Below are 17,479 nucleotides of genomic sequence, written 5' to 3'. Positions count from 1 at the left end.
TTCTATGAGACATTTTTGTAAGGTGTACATGCATGTCCTTTGAGTCTATTTGTCATTGTTATTATTAAAATTTTTGTTAAATTGCCAAATTTCATAGCAGTCAAGTAGCTTTATATGGGAATAATGCTAAATGTGGAGCTTGGGTGCACTCAGGTAATCATTGAAATATGAATGGTGGTCATGGATTAGCAAACACTTTTTCTCAAATTTCATGCAGTTTGTAGGCTACAGTGCTTCATTCTTATTGTGTGATACATAATGGCTCAGTACTTACAGATTTTCTGTTTTTTAGTGCCAGCCCCTTTCTTCCCCCCAATAAGAGCTATCTTTATGACACCCACATATTTTAAATGAAAGAAAACATAAATACATGCAAAACTGTCATTGGCTTTTAAGGTATTATATAAGTGATTAAATTTTATCATGAGGAGACAACCAGCTAATGGTTTTAGTGGAACACATAAAACCTCATAAAATACAAAAGTTAAATTTTGTCATATAATGGGAATCGGTTAGAGAAACCAACAGTTTCCTTTTCCCCCTGAATAAATTCTAAACAGTCCTTAGAAAATGAATTACCAGACTGCAAATCAGGGTGAAATATTTTATAGCCATAAAACTAAAGCTACTTTCAGACCACTTAGTTGGAGGGGGGGAAAAAAAAAGAGAGAGCAACTTGTCAGCCCTGTTGTTGCAGTGTCATTGCCAATGGCATTGATGCTGGGCTCTGCCTCCATTTTAGCAGTTTGACCTTGTTTAGAACAACCTGAATCCAATCGACAGGCCTCCCTCACAATACCCCACCCATAATAGAAGGCACAGCCCCTCCGAGAGCGTGTTCAGCTGGAGCTTTGCCAATTGAAGTAATTACGTGATGAAACTATTTAACTTTGACTAAAATACTCTCACCAGGTTCTTGCAAACGGTGTGTCTTATATCTTGTCGAAGCAATTTTATATCATGCCTTTAAAGTACAGTAATGGCCCCTTGCATTGACAGAATCCTCGTAAAAGGAGAAGACCAAGACCTGGCTCATGAAGTGGTATTGATTTTCTGAGTTCCTGCTCGAGTTGCCAAAGATACAACACTGTTGTTAAGGAGAGGAGATGCCTTGGCCTTCAATATCACAGGAGGGTTCCTCGGTAAGCACAGGCGTCAGGAGGCCCCTGTGATAAATAATGCATTTGGGTGATAACTGCCTGTATTACTTTGTTAGTTTTAAAGTGACTCAGCACTTGTTCATCCCGAATGCTTCTTGATGTCACTGGTAGCTGTGCCAAACTGTTCTGTAGGTAAATAGTGCCCAGGCTCAAAGAGAGCATCTCTTGAGGGTTAATTTACATGAATGATTTATTTTAGGCAGATTTTTCTAAATTTTAATCAGTGAGGACAATGAACAGATTTGACTTCTAGGTAGAGTGATGGCTTCAATTTGTTGCTTAAAGAGAGCCTAAATGTGTCTGCAGATCCGGAACTATATCTAATACAGGTTAAGTTAGTTTTTAGTCACTTCTAGTAAGTCCGTGTGAAAAAGATTTATAACTTTGAGCATAGCTCTATGTATGTCATTACAGATAGCAAGAGAAGGAAACCGAGCATCTGATCAGATGCTTGCAAAATATGCATTTCCACCAACCTACATAAATGGATACAACTTAATCTTCACTTTTTTTTCAGTCTTAAGTTGATAAACTGCACAGTGTCTAATGCTGAATAAAAGTAAGAAGATGGATCTGATGATTTTCAAGGAAAATTGAAAGTTATGTTTTTTTAATCTATTGAGAATATGAATGTCTATACTCAAAACCTTTTTTTTTTTTTTTTTTTTTGTAGTGGTGGTGGTGTGCATGTATGGGGAGGTGCTGTAGAGATGTAAGGAATAGGAATGTTGTTATATTGACCCCACTCTTGATTGGAACACTTTTTGGAGGAAGCTAAAGATGAGGGTGGAAGGTTTGGAACAGTGGAGCCAGAGCTAAGTCTCTGGTAGAGAACCGTGCAGTATGTATTCCTGACTCCAGCCCCCACAGGGCCCACATGAGTACCCTATGAGAGAAAAGGAGAGGGAGAGGGAGGTGCATATATGGTCTCTCCTCACTCAGAAGACAAAGAAGGCCAGAAAAGCAGGGCAATCATCTGAAACCTTTCACAGTTAAATAGGAAGATGTTGACCCATTAGCTTCTCTTTCCTCTCCTGTTCCAACAAACTAGGGGAGCTGGCAGGTTGGCCATGAACAGGTACACGTATTGTGCACTGCTTAACTTTCAGGAATGTCACTAACGTAACAGGGCTCTTTGTTGGAATAACTTTGGTGGAGAGGGTACTGTCTGCCTAGTAGTTTTTGTGAGTGGCACCACTGGAATCATGCAGTGCTCAGCCAGCTTGGCAGTGTGCAGTGGCCCTGGAGAAGAGAAGCTATGTAATGAGAAGATGTTTCTGCCTCAGTCTCCTCATCCTTACTTCAGGCTGTTAGAGGCCACAAAGGGCTCTAGCCTGGGCTGGGGAGAGAACCTTGAATCATATTTGATGTTGAAATTTTTAAATAAGTAGGAGTGAGTCTTAAATGATACAGATCTATACTAAAAGAGACTAAAGAGTTATGGAACAGCAAGATATGAAGAGGACCATTTATCAGGGGGAGAGGGGGCTTAACATCGTAGAGTGGTGGGCGGTGCTAGAAAAAAGTTGTACTGTTCCGTGTTCATACCGCAATGAGCAGCAACTCCTCAATACATTCAGTGCATATAAAATGAGAAGACTACCGCTTCTCCTTCCCTGCAATCGGAGAATATTTTCTTCACATCAAAATACATATTGATTCTCATGAGTCTAAGAAAAGTCACTTGCCTGGAAAACAGTTTTGCTCGACTTTGTGCTCTAATTCCAGTAAGGAGGTTCCTCCTAGTCATGTGTCTGCTGTGTGCCCAGTTTCCAGGGATGGACTATCACCTTTCCCTGTACCTGAATCCATTCTCATTATGGTTTTCTACAACTGAATGCCTTTACAATCATCATCCTATTTTACTCTCAATAGTTGTCTAGACCCCCATCCCTTACCTGAGTTTTATTTAATCTGATGCCAGCAGTTTAGGGGTTTATTGAGATTCATGTGGAAAGCCTCACAAGCTGGTTGGTTTAGGAGATGTGCTAGTGCAGGACCATTGAGGGCACTGCTGCTTGGTAGGCAGCCTCCTAAGACACAGTGTATCTTATTTCAGGTGGAAGGAAGCATCTTTGACAATCCCAACACCACCCAACATTTACCATTTAGTTGCCAAGGAATGCTGTCATTCCTGGATGCAATCATGTTCTTGTTCTAAATGTTCTGTCGTCTTAGATGGACGATCTAAGGATAGTTAAGGGTCCATTAGCCTGGGGAAAATGAGGAGGTGATGCCCTCTGAAACTTGATGAAGGTCAGTTAAGGACAACTGAAAGATAACACTAATTCACACAGTGGGTAATAAAACAAGGGACCTCATTATCCTAAAAGGTGATACTAGCAGGAAATATAAATGGATTTTAAAAGGGTTTGGACAAATTTATGAATGACAGATTCCTAAATGGTTTTAAAGAAAAGTGGGATGCAGTCAACCTTTAAGGTGGATGTCAGGAAGGATAGTCCTACCTTCTTGGGCCTTGCCACTTAGAACTGTTTTGAGCAATAGGACTCAGAGTTGAAGGGAACACAGGCATGGGTGGTCCCCAGCTCAGAAACACATAGAGAGCAGAATAATGTAAGAGGAGAGAATGAGCTTTGGAGTCCTACCACTTTCCAGCTAGGTGGCCTTGGGAAAAGTCAAGTGTCTGAAGTCAAGGATAATATGTAATATGTACCTTGCACAGTTTTTAGGATCAGGGAGACTATATGTACACTATGTTCAAAGTCTCACATGTGGTATGCACTCAAAAATTTCAACTGTCATTATTATAAGTAAATCAATGGAAATTAAAATGACACTCTTTGCTACTTTCAAGCACAGGCACTTGTACTGGGCAGGTGGTTTCATTACATCACTGCATGCTCCATACGTAGAACCGCAGAATTTCAGAAGACCATTACCCATAGAATCTTGGTGAGTCGACATTGCTGTGAAGAGGTTGATTCTAAGAACAGCCTCAGGTATTGGCGATTCCTTGTTGTAATTTAGGATCTGTGAGAAGTTTTAGATGCCCACACTGGAGCCTTATACCTTACCTTCTTGCTGAGTTTCTTTTACGGATGACAGGACTTACTGCAGCTCTGAAAGCTTCCCAAATGACTCTTGAGAATCCTTTGACACCATCACTACCACTACCATGCTGCCTAAGAATTCGAACTTTGGAAAGTTTACCAAAAAACAAAACAAAAAAACTTTGTGCTGCTAGGAATGGTGAGATTTAAGGGCAGATGACACTTTTGTGTAGGAAAATATTTTGAGGAGCCCTGTTTCTTGAGAAAGACAAACTTCTTTGGATCAATTACTGAAAAGAAGTAAGAGAAAATAGTCATATAGTTTTGCATAATTAAAAAACATAAAATTTGAGTTTTAGAATGCTAGTTAATAAAAGAGAAAGGCAGGGGACTTTTGCTGGGTGTTTAAGGAAAGAAATGACTGGTGAGAAATTTCATGGGACAAGGATGACCAAAGGACTTTAAGATTAATGATATTTGCTTTTAAATCTTAGGTTGTTCCTATTTTGTGTTGTTCCATGATCTCTTCTATTCTACCCAAACTATGAAGTTAGTCATATGCAATAGCTTTGCACTGGTGGTGCTTTGGGGAAGCAAAGAGGACAGAGGAGATGACGTACATGGATAAAGTAACCAAGGAAAGAGGACCAGTGTGAGGAGGCAGGACCTTAAGTAAGGAGGAATCAGTGAGAGTGACCAGGAGAGTCATCCTTCCCTTCCTGGGAACTCTCAAATGTATTTGGGATTGCACTACATTTCTCATGTGTGGGACTAGGCCTGAGTCATTTTATCAGGAAATTTAAAGGAGAATGTGACCCTAGAAGATGGGAGGGCCTGGGACATTCAGATTATATGTCTGTTATCATTTGAACTCCGTTTAAATGAACTTACATCCCAAAGATGCCGGTATATGTTACTTTCATTTCAGCTGTCATTTATGGGGAAACAGACCAAAACAAAGAACACTAATCAAATTAATACTCCATTGTATGTGCACAGTGTTTGAAACTTTACAAAACAGTTTCATCTCTATTATTCATTTGACTCTCCAATCCCTCTGTTAAATAGTAGCAAATTATGAAAATTTTACTTTTTCCAAATTTAGGTACCCAGAAATCCCATCTTTCAATAGGTTGTACTTCACCATATGCATGTAAGTCCTTGGATATTTGTTAAGGATTAAGTATTTGACTCATAGTTGGTGAGAAAACCCACATGGACTGGAATGTTGGTTTTGTTACAATTTATGAACCTTGGTATTCAACATTAATATAGAAAAGGTAGAGGGGACATTTGCTGAGCCGAATGCTCAGGTCTCTGGTATCTTGGACACACAGAACAATATGTAAAGTAATAGCAAAAACAAACAGCTTAGGAAAAGCAAAGCAAGGTATCTTTGTAATTCCTGAAAAGGACTTATAACCTATATAAACATGAATCATAAACCCATTGGCAAATAGATCCAAGCTCTTTCAGGAAGATGTTTCATTTATATGTGGGAACTAAAAACTCAGATAAGAGAGACAGTCAACAACAGAAAAGAAGATTCACATTACTCAGAACACATAATACCTTGGTAAATGATTATCCTGACATTTTAGTTATAGACATTTGATTTTAATTTCCTCAGCACCTGTGCTCACTTTTGAGGGGACAAGGCATGCCAATAATCCTCTCAGAGTTTTTGGAGTTATATAGCCTAATGGAAGGCCTTCTCTATAAAATACTGGACAAGTTCAGTCCAGTATTAGCTGAGTAGCCTTGAGCAGGTTATGTTCATTCATATGTTTATCAAATTAATCAATGGCTCTGTTTTCTCATATTCATATTGATCATTATGGCAAATATTGATCAATATGAATATGAGAAAACAGAGCCATTTGCCCTCAAGTATCATACCATTCAGCCGACTTGAACTCAAACAGTAACTCAAAACAAGAAAGGAGACCTTAGGACAGTGTTTGTCAGCCTATAGATCCTCCAATAAATATATTTAATGAATAAAAGAAAACAAAAAATTGGAAGTAAAAATAAGAAAGAAATGTACACATATATACCTTTAATGTTGGTATATGTCCATTCAGACTGTTTTCTATGTACATGGAAGCATATATATAGATGGACTTAAACTGTGCATGCTATTTTGCAATCTGATCTTTTTTTCCTGATAATATACATCATGAACAGTATTTAGCACTAACATTATTTAATACTTCCTTATAAGCTAAACATTTTACTTTTTCCAAAATTTCCTATAATAAGGAGAATTGCAGAATCTGTGACAAACGTGCCTTTTTTTTCCTTATCCTCTACAGAAGTTTAACAGCTTTATAGTTCACTTTTCACATGTCTATGCACATTTTATTTAATCATATTAGTGTTTTATTTGGTTTATTTTATATAAATAGGATATATATGTATATATATGAATGCTTGGGTGATTATGTATGATGTGTGTGTGTGTGTATGATATATCATTTCATATATATACTAAATGTGCCCTCTAACATTCTATTATGGACACCCTTCAGGTCAATAAGACCTGGATATTATTAATTGCATTCTATGTCATGGTGTCATTCAGTTATTTGCCCCATGATGGGCATTCAGATTATATCTGCTTTAATTTTTTTAGCAGTTTAAAACAATTATTTAAAAAAATTTGCTTGTACTGTATGTATCCTTATGGACTGATGTTTCTACAGGACAGATGACCAGAAGAACAATTTCTGAGATAAAGAGTCTGTTTATCTTTAATAAATACTGACAGAATGTCTTCCCAAAAAGGTTACCAATCATCTTTCACCAGCAGTGTATAATACCCTACATCTATAGCAGCACCATGCACTGACCCAGCGTGAACTTTTAGGTGCTTCCTTACCCTTTCAATTATGTATAGAATGCCTCAGCCTGGCTCTCAAGACCCTCCATGATATGAATTCAATTTAACATTTGGGTATTTTCCCCATTACTGTCCTATAGATACTATGTCCTATAGAAACTCTTCACTTTAGCCAAAGTCATTGCATTGTTTCTAAAACCAAATTTATCTTTTCTTATTACTTAACCTTTGCTCAAGACTTTGGATTTGGATTTTTCTTCCATTCCACCATTTTTCTCTTTCTGACAAAATTTTCCCTGTTCTTCAAGCTCTACATTTTCCCTTGGCTCCCTGAGGCCCTCAACTGTGTTCCTCTTCACTCTTGAGCTGTCATGTTTTATTCATGTCTGTCCTGTGGCACTTCTATGTAATGCATTGTATCATATACAGTTCTTTATGTACCTGCTTATTGCCCATACTAAATAGTAATATTTTGAAGATAGATGATCTGTCTCTTCATTAGTACTTTTCATATTGATACTTAAATTTTTTTTATCAAATTGAATTAAAGGGATCAGTAAAAGAGCTATCACAATGTACTCAGTGAGTAGGGAACAAAGCAGAGGAAGCATTCAAAAATAATGAGTATATTTCACACCTGAGTTACTGGGAGCATGACAGTTCCTTTCTCTAACAGTCAGGAATAGGAAGAGAACATAGTTTGGACAGGATCTATTTTAGGCATCATCAGGACATCTGGATGGCAGAGTGGAACAGGGAGATAGCTGCATGCAATTCTGACTTTAGAGAAATTTGGAACTGGGAATATAGATACAGACTTTCCTAAATTTATATATATGCTTTTATTTTGAAATTGGAATAAGCTAACACATGGGTAATAGGAGAAATAATTATTTTCAATGTGGGAACACTATCTAAAATGGAATTGACTGGTAGGACATTGGCCAAAAGGTTTTGACCTCCCATTATTTGTTAAAGGTATCACAGATTTTGGAAGCCTTATTTTCTCATGTAAGGCAGATTGATGATGGTCACACTTCCAGTCTGTTGTGTATGTATGTGGGTATGTGAATATTGTTCTTGGTTCTCTCTAGAGTTAGCTGACATTCAGCAACTGACCCATACATGTACAGTCATTCTAGTTATCAAAATATTGAAATCATTTTCTACTGGATATTAGATTGTTTCTACTCCATATTGTATAAATGCCCTCTTGCCATCCCCCTGGCAGCCCTACCCCTGCTCTTAGAACCTCTTTCCTCTGTACCAGCCCCTTCCCTTCTCACCTTAATCTTCCCAGACTTTCTCAAGATCTGGCAACTAAAGTGTTAACACCTGACAAGGCAGAGTGCTCTGGGTGGGGGTGGGGGTGGGGACAGGTCTGCACAACTGGGTCATCCCCAGATGCTTGCCCATAACACCTTTGGATTCACACAAAGCATGGTCCAGGCTTCTCCTCCCTTAAATAGAACAAGGAATTACTCATTTGTCCGTCTGAACATGAGCCTTCTTCATCCGTAGAGTACCACTCAGTCTTGACAGGTAATTAATACATTAAACCAGAACTGCAAAAGCTAGGATTTTTAAAGAATAAGAAGTTGACTGGGCATATTGCGAAGAGAATTCATCTCAGAGAGGACAGATACATTCAAGCCCTGTTTGTTTCAATATTTGCATTTAAAACTGCTGAAGGCAACTTAATGACAGATCAGATGATGATGCAATCCCATTTGTGAATTTAAATCTGATTTGTTTTAATATAATTTTTACCAAGGAAAGCATGAGGGAAGCTCTGTGCCACTGCTCTTGCTGGTGTTACTTAACCCATCTATTCTTTCTAGTAAAAAACCTGAAGAAATAAAAAACTATTGATCTTTATTTATTGACTTTCTTGTGAGTATAGTTAAAGTTGACACAGATCAATCACAATAAAGTTAAATGGATGATATAGTGTAACATTGCCTGGGGATTGCAAGTGGAGCTTTAATTATGAGAACGTTAACATTTCCCTATATGCAGATTGGGTAAGGGACAAGGATTGTCTGACTACTTAGGGACACTGGTAGTGGAGGTGACAGAATTCTGGCCACTCCACACATTTTTCAGCAAAGTTTTCAGCATCCTGTGGTGAGAGGAAAAAACAGGAGGAAAAGGAAGTCGCACAGCCATTTCTCAAATTTCTTATTAAATTTGTGTTTCACCCTGTTTCTCTTTGAAGATCCTAAGTAAGATTAATATCCAACATTGTCAAGAGGGAGGAGGGAGACACACCAGGGGTGGTGAGGCACCTTGGAAAAGGCAGAATATCAGTCTTGAGCCCTATTGCATGCATTTACCCTGTGCCACATTGGTAGGTCATTTCCCTTCTTCCTTCTATCCCCATCACCTAGCTGTTTCTAATCCATCTAATCCAAATCAAAAAATAATCTCTTTTGGAAAAAGAAAATGTTGCCAATGGAAGAATTCTCATCTCTCCTTTTGGGGTTGAGTTGGAACCAAACTGCTCAGATAGCAAAGTCATCTGACTAACAGTTGTCTCTGACTCCTATGTGAATGAAGATGACATAGTTATTCCAATTAGCAGGGCATGTACTGTGCCTTATCTTTCTAACAATGGGAATTTCTTTACCCTGATTCACCCACACGTGCTCACTCAGTTCCCATTGTAGCCAATATCAAATCTCAGCTAAATATAACCAATTGGTGGAGAGCAAGAGTTACAGATCAACTAAGTGGCCTTTATGGGGATTGAAGCATAAATACCTTAACCTCATTAGGCTAGTGTTCTGAGTCTTAGTGGACTCACTTAGCACCTTGATCCTCTTATGGATGCCTCTTCCAGTGACTGCAGTCCCTTTGGCTACTAATACTAGTTTTGTGTCCAGGTAGATTGGACATGAAGTATTTATAGCCTCATAGTGGAGAATTATGAATCCTTTGTTGGTGGTGCATAAAATACTACCACTTATGTCTTTTATGTTGGTTTTAATTCTAAAGAACCCAGGTTTTAAAGTCAGTAACATTAGCAGAATCTGAGAAAAGTGTATGGCCCTGAATTATATTGTATTCGTGTCACATTTGAAACCATGAACATTTCTGCTGGTGCTTAAAAACATGTTTTCTATCTTGTATATGAGCTTTTCTTTACCCCATCCCCTCCACAAAAACAGAACCTGACAGAAACCATTGTGTACTTATGTAAAGGTGAAAGAAATAGGGCTGCATCTCAGGGAATAAATGTTTCTTTGATTTCCTTTTCTTTTTCAATTGGTTGCCATTAATTTTAAACTTTCCTGGCATTTTCCAGGCAATAAGAAGAGGGAAGGGAGGGAGCTCTGGAGAGGAATTCTGGTCCTTTCTGTAAAGTATTCTCAACTGGTTGTCCATTTTGAAATGCAGCCTGCCTGCATACAAAAAGACCACCACCATTTTTTCGCATTCAAAGACAATTGACAGTTGGTCCAAATGCTGGAAATAAGGGTCACAGCAATTTCCATAAGAGGCAGAGTTAATGGGATTCTGGCCACTCCTAATGCTGCATGAAAATACTTAAGTTTTGTGCAAAAATCATTTTAAAGTGCACACCTATATCACCAGGAAAAGAGAGTCCTGATCCCTTTGGGGAGCCTAGAAATCTAAGATGGCTAACTCATTTTTAGTGGATGGTGGCTTCAAGTTTCTTGTTATTGTCCACTTAAAAGGTTTATTGTGAAGCTCACAGTATTTCTCTCTCTCTTTTTTTTAAAGATTTTATTTATTTATTTGAGAGAGAGAATGAGATAGAGCATGAGAGGGGGAAGGGTCAGAGGGAGAAGCCGACTCCCTGCTGAGCAGGGAGCCCGATGCGGGACTCGATCCTAGGACTCCAGGCTCATTCCCTGAGCCGAAGGCAGTCGCTTAACCAACTGAGTGACCCAGATGCCCGCTCACAGTATTTGTCTTGGGTAAGGGGTGAGAGTAAAGAGAGTGCTTGGAGGAAGAAAATTGTTTCTTAAAAAATACCATGTTATAAATACATTATTTTGGAAAGGCTTTTTAATTTATTTATTTTGATGAAAAGGAACTCTAGTTCCAATGCTTCAGTGGAGATATTTGGGGATTCCTGCTTCATGTACTATTAAAAGGACCTCATGGAACTCTTTGGCTTGTTGGTTTGTTATTTTTCTTTAGATTCCTTATTTGATTGAGTATACATGAGTCAGTGTTTGCTTTGCATTCACCAAATGTTGATGAATAGTGTATTAATTAGGATTAGGTTCAGCTGCTAGTAACAGGAAAAAAATGGCAGTGACTTAGGGGAAAAAACATGTGCTTATTTCTCTCTGACATGATACTCAGGGAGGAATGAAGTCCAGTGCTAAATGGAAACTCTGTTCCTCCTGGGCCTTTCAGTTCCCCACTCCACCACCCCTAGACTAGAGTCCTCAACGTCTTGATCTCCAGTGACAATGCATGAAGCAAGATGGAGGATGGATGAAGAAGAGAACAAAAGAGAGACGTTCTCTCAAGACAGAAGTCTTTAAGAAGGCAAAGAGACATTTCCACTTTTAGTCTAATGACTGGAACTTAATCACTTGGCCACTTGTTATTGCTGAGTGACTGAAATGTAATCTTAATTCTGTGGGGTCCTGGCTTAATATTCTATTATGGAAAAAATGGGAGAAAAGATATTAGGGTATAAATAGCATTCTCTTTCACAAGAGATTTCCCTGATTTAGACACAGAATACAGCTGAGGGGATATAGGGAAGCCCTACCCCTTATGTTTCCAAGGAATACTTTGGAGAACATGGTATAATGCCAAACATACATGGAATTAGCTGCATGAAATGCAAAATAAGTAACCATTCTATTTGTTCTGTGACAATGTAAAGTTGCTAAATGTCATCAAGAGGGGAAAATACTAAGTCAAAGAAAGCTGTAAGCTCTTTGGTGTAATTCAATCAGTGAGTTTTAGTGAACCAGATTGATGTTCTTCACCCTTCCCCTAAATGTGTTTGTTTATATCAGGATTTTACATGATTATGTAGCTTTAAGCACAAATTCTGTACTCCTTCAGTAGTCCAAATTTTGACAATGGTAATTTGTGGTTTTATTTATGATACCTGTGATTATTTGAAAATAACATCAACGTATTTTTATTTGTTTCTCCCTTATAATCTCTTAGTGCCTGTATCTCTCCTTCTGTCTTTATTCACACCTTTTGATCTAGTCTCTTCCACAACTAATACAGAAATTCTTATTCCATTTTGGATAAACTGGAGAAAGGTCATCAGTGGTTTCCAATTGTTGGGGAAAACAGCCAAAACAGCAGTAGGATAATCAGAACCATGGACAGCAACACATGCGGCTCATCTCCACCCCAATTCCACATTCCCACAAGAGCTTTATTAATGTCTACAAATGTTGTGCTAACCCTGAGGCAGTAAAGATTCAAGTGAGAGAGTCTGAAAGGGGAGAACACTGGAGAAAAAGCTAGGGGTAGCCCACATAGCTGTGTACCCACTCCCCTTCTTACCTTCAACCTCCCATTGTCACCAACCGGAATAGTTTATTCTCCTGAACTCTCTCAATCCTTAATTTCTAATATCTACCTCTATGGAAAATATAGACCAGGGACTTAAGATGGTATTCCATAATTTGTCCATACTAAATTTCTTCAACATCTTAGTGGTTTCAGCTTTGTTTTCAATTCAAGTGAATGAACAAGGCATAATTCAAATTATTTGACATATTGCCAGGATTAAGAGAAATGCCTAGACTCTGAAGTCACTGGGTCCTGCTTATTGTTGCTCATCTAAACTGCAACTTGTTCTAATGATTCTGACTCATTCCTTCTTCACATTCATTCTTTATGTAGTGACACCAGAGTTCAAGTCCTTTATTTTGTAGATAATTAATTTAAAACCCCCCAAAAAATCATGTAAAAAGTTCAAGGTCACATGGAAAATTAACAGCATATTTGAACGTGAATTCATTGTTTTCTGATCCCAGACCCATCACCACTCTGATCTACTCTAAAATAGCACTTCTTTGGGACATTAACATTAATCAGATATAAGGTGGCTATAAAACACATAGTTTGTGGTCACCCTAAAAAATTTTTAGCTCAACTACCTCTCAGACAGAGTACTCAAACACATCATGGCTTTAACTCTATTATTTCTTACTCTTCCACTTGGTACATATTTATAGAACTCTTGAGTATCACATGCTACATATTCTGGGGAGCAACCTACTCCATCTGCTTGGGCTTTATAGCTGGATACTGATGAACCATGAATCAAAGGCATCCATGGAACTGCGAACTCTCACTCAGGTATACTGAGCCAGAGCCCAGTTTGTGAGAGCCCTGCCATGGACTCTCTCATCGGATGCTTGCCTTGGCTAATGGTGATTAACAGGAAAGTGTAACTGTGTGTGCTCACCAAAACTGACCTAATAGAGACTTCTAAATGGAGAACTGACAAGACTCTGGGGTAGGCATAATTTCAGAAATAAAATGCAACAGCAGTTAAAACATAGCACAGTCACTTCATTCCACTTTTTAAAATTCAATGCAGTGCTCTGGGTGTATAGTTTGTTGTCTTATTTGATCCTCAATTTTGCTGTTTTTCCCATCTCTCACTGAGGACCATATCTAACCACATCCACCAAAATTCATAAGAATGCTGAGTTGTCATACAGGAGTTTTACCTCACACTGGGGAGATATTAGTTGATAAGATCCACCTTGTTCAGATTTATTGCTTTAGCATATTTCATGCTAAAAATATTTTTTCTGCCATCTGCTAAGATTAGCACTCTAGTGGTATAATAAATTTACTCACCCTGTTTCTGTGATGTAGTTTGGAACCAACTTTATACTTTATTCGGCCTAATTGAAAATAGCATAAGATAAATGATGCACTTTGAATTTCTCTCAGACATACCATTGTTCATTACTTCAACAGAAGATGAGTACATGTGATTGTGATTTTAGTGCTTCAGTAAAACAAAAGTTCCCATGGCAAAAATACAGCATTAGCCATTGTCATCATCCAGTGGGGTCTCATAAAAAATATTTAATGTTGTTTTGCCCTCAAATGAAATATTGTGTTTCATTTAAATACAAAACTGGTGGCCATCTTTCCAAAATATGTTATGAAAAGAAATATATTTCATGGAAATATGGGACTTGGTATTCATTTACATCTGAGGCTCAAACTTAAGGCCAAATTTAGAATCTGATATATTTGTGGCTTAGTAGGACATGTGGATTTCCTTCTCTGATTTAGTCTTCTGCTTAAGCTTGAGTTGTTTTGGCCATTTTGAAGGAGAAGAAGAATATGTAAGGGGTTTATTATGTGATGGACCCATACCCTTGTGTAGTTTTCTCCAACTTTGATCCTGGGCTTGACCATGAGACTTGCTTTGGCCCAGGGAACAGCAGCAAATGTGATGCAAGTGGAAACTTTAAAAGTGCTTGAAGACTGGGACTTGGAACACAGTTGCCACAATAAGAAGTAGTGGCTAGCCTGCTTGAGACAGGTGGCCAAGCTGACAGACACTAACCCCTAGACATGTGAATGAGGCCATCTTAGATTATCCAGCCGTTGTTGAGCTACCAGATAACTATACTTGCATGCGTGACCCCTGGTAAGACTAGCAGAAAAGCTGTCTAATGGAATTCAGTCTAACTTACTAATCCACAGAGTCATAAGGAAGTAAAATTTTTGCTTTTTAATTTTTTTATTATTTTTATTAAAATATAATGTATTATTTGTTTCAGGGGTACAGGTCTGTGATTCATGAGTCTTACACAATTCACAGCGCTCACCATAGCACATACCCTCCCCAGTGTCCATCACCCAGCCACCCCATCCCTCCCACCCCCCTCCACTCCAACAACCCTCAGTTTATTTCCCGAGATTAAGAGTTTTTATGGTTTGTCCTCCTCTCTGGTTTCATCTTGTTTTGTTTTTTCCTCTCTTCCCCTATGATCCCCTGCCTTGTTTCTCAAATTCCACATATCATTGAGATCATATGATAATTGTCTTTCTCTGATTGACTTATTTAACTTAGCATAATACCCTCTAGTTCCATCCACATCATTGCAAATGTTTGCTTTTTTATTTTGACTTAAATTTCCCTTTTAATTTTTAAAACTGTGATAAAATGCACATGAAATTGTTTTTGATTTTAATCCACAATTTTCTGAAGTGGTTTGTTATGCAGTAACAAATAACTGATAGAATACATAAACCTCTTCTACCACCAATAAACATAGAACTTTATGAGTAGGATTGAGAATGATGGACAGACTCTTATTCTAGATTAAGCCAAAGTTATGGCTGGATGGAAGTTTCTAAGGAGACTATCAGAAATGTACTAAAGGTCAGGATAAGGGGGAAAAAAAAGAAAACCATACTATCTATTACTGTTTATAAGCTTTATGTACCTCACTTTCCTCTTCTGTAAAATGGGCATAGTAAGGATACCTTCTGATGAGGACTAATCCACATAAAGCACTCAAAACAGGGCTTGGTATAGAGTAAGCATGCAATAAATATGAACTATTATCATCTTTACATAAAATATTAACGTGTTTGGGCAAGTTAAAGAAAAGTCTCCTTACAGCCATGTTAGTAGTGACTCATGAAGTCAAAACACAATAAACAGGGGTGGTTAAGACTTTGTGATTCTAGATTAGTTCACAAGTGATGGGCATGTCATGGCCCAGCTGCAGAGAGCTGTCTGCAGATTGGCTACGGGGCCCTTTCCAAATGTCTCTATAGGAAAGTTAGTTTTAAATCAAGTTAACACTGAAGCCTGCATGACGTTTTCACAAGAAACTGTTTACTCCCAAATTACCAGTTTGACCTGTCTCTATACCCTCAGAAATCAGAAAAGAAAAATAGCACATAATGTAATAGAAATACCTCCATACAGTCCTATTTCCCATGCCTGACCATTTCTGTAGTGTAGAAAGATCTGTTGAATGATTAATATGATGTTATGTAGAATTCTTTAAAATATATAAAAATCTAGGTATTTATTTTTTTGCCTCTTAACATTGCAGTTTGATGACAAGGTGATTGCAGGAGTCTATATTTGAGCATGAGTCTGTGAGCATAGGCATACTCAGTGTGTGAAGAAGGCTTCTTCCACATTTCACCAGACATGATGTATTTATTTGCTAAAGGTATAATTTGTATATTGTGGTCTGAGTTTGAATCATGGATATGTTTAAGAGAAGGAAAATGTTGCCCTGATTCTCTGACCAGAGCCTTGAGACTCTATTGAAATGTCACAGTGCTTGGTGAATCTTTCCTTTTTCCCTCTTCCTTTCCCTTCCCCCCTCCCTCCCTGCCTTCTTCCTTCTTACCTTCCTTCCTCCCTCCCTCCCTTCCTTCCTCCCTCCCTTCCTTCCTTCCTTCTTATCTTCCTTCCTTCCATCTTTCCTCTCTTCCTTCTTTCTTCTATTTTGCAGGTATGCTTGACTGGGAGAGATGAGTATATGTTTATTAGAATGTTATTCTGTACTGTTTCTGACTTTCTCAGTCACTAAAAAGTGAAAGCAACATCTTTAACCTTTCTATGCCTCTTCTTATCTCTATAATCTCGGAAACCTTCATAGGAGTGAGGTAGAAGACCAAAACTGTTATTTGTTTGTAAAGCAGTATATCATGGCAGTCAAGAGCCTGGTCTAGAGGTCTGGAAAATCTGGGTTCAAATCCACACCCCATGCTTTCTAGGAGTCTGACATTGGGCAGACTAATTAGTCTCTTTGAGGCTCAGTCCACCACCTGTGAAAATAAAGTTAATAATTGCCACTCCAAAGAGTGGTTGAGATGATTAAATGATTTTGTATAGGCAACATGAATGGTACATAAATAGTGGTCAATGAATGATGAGGATGCTGTTGATCATTTCATTTAATAGAATGTGCTGGGCTGTGTCATAAAAATTTGCAACCACCCACTCTGTCCACTGACTCTATACCACGTATGACTAACTGGAGTAAGACAGCTAATCAAGGATAGGGTTAAGGCCATGTCCGTACATCAGCACAGACCTTACCGATGGCTAAACTCAAGCTCATTGTCACAGTTGCTGTCACTCCAACAGCCTGCTCTCACCCATCCACAGGCCACATCTACACTTTCAACCTGTAGCTTATTTAAAATGAAGAACAGCAGAAGCAACATTTAGAATCATCATGACATGTTATAGAGAAAACCCTAGAGATGATTAGTCTAACCTGCTCATTTTTCAAACTTGTGCTGTCTGTTATGGTAGCCACTAGCTACATGTGGCTATTGAGTAATTAGAATGTGACGAATCTGAATTGAAATGTACCATAAGTATAAAATATACACTAGATTTTGAAGACTTAGTACAAAAATAAATTTAAAATATTACGTTAATAATTTTAAATTGATTACACATTGAATGATTATATTTTATACATGTTATATTTAAA

At 38.1% G+C, this 17,479-nt stretch overlaps 1 long non-coding RNA gene across 19 annotated transcripts in view; it reads left to right on the top strand.

Moving 5' to 3' along the window:
* Window positions 1-17,479, top strand: part of LOC118533483 (uncharacterized) — a 595,288-nt gene that overhangs the window by 359,001 nt on the left and 218,808 nt on the right. For 3 of the 19 annotated variants that reach the window (XR_013441793.1, XR_013441798.1, XR_013441800.1), the window contains one exon: window positions 1,000-1,142. The exons of the other annotated variants lie outside the window; for them this stretch is intronic. This is a non-coding gene — a long non-coding RNA (uncharacterized LOC118533483). The remainder of the gene's footprint in view (window positions 1-999; window positions 1,143-17,479) is intronic. 19 annotated transcript variants of the gene reach the window in all.

Source organism: Halichoerus grypus, chromosome 10 (genome assembly GCF_964656455.1).
Source record: "Halichoerus grypus chromosome 10, mHalGry1.hap1.1, whole genome shotgun sequence".
NCBI lineage: Eukaryota > Metazoa > Chordata > Mammalia > Carnivora > Phocidae > Halichoerus > Halichoerus grypus.
This window is presented reverse-complemented; position numbering and strand designations above follow the sequence as displayed.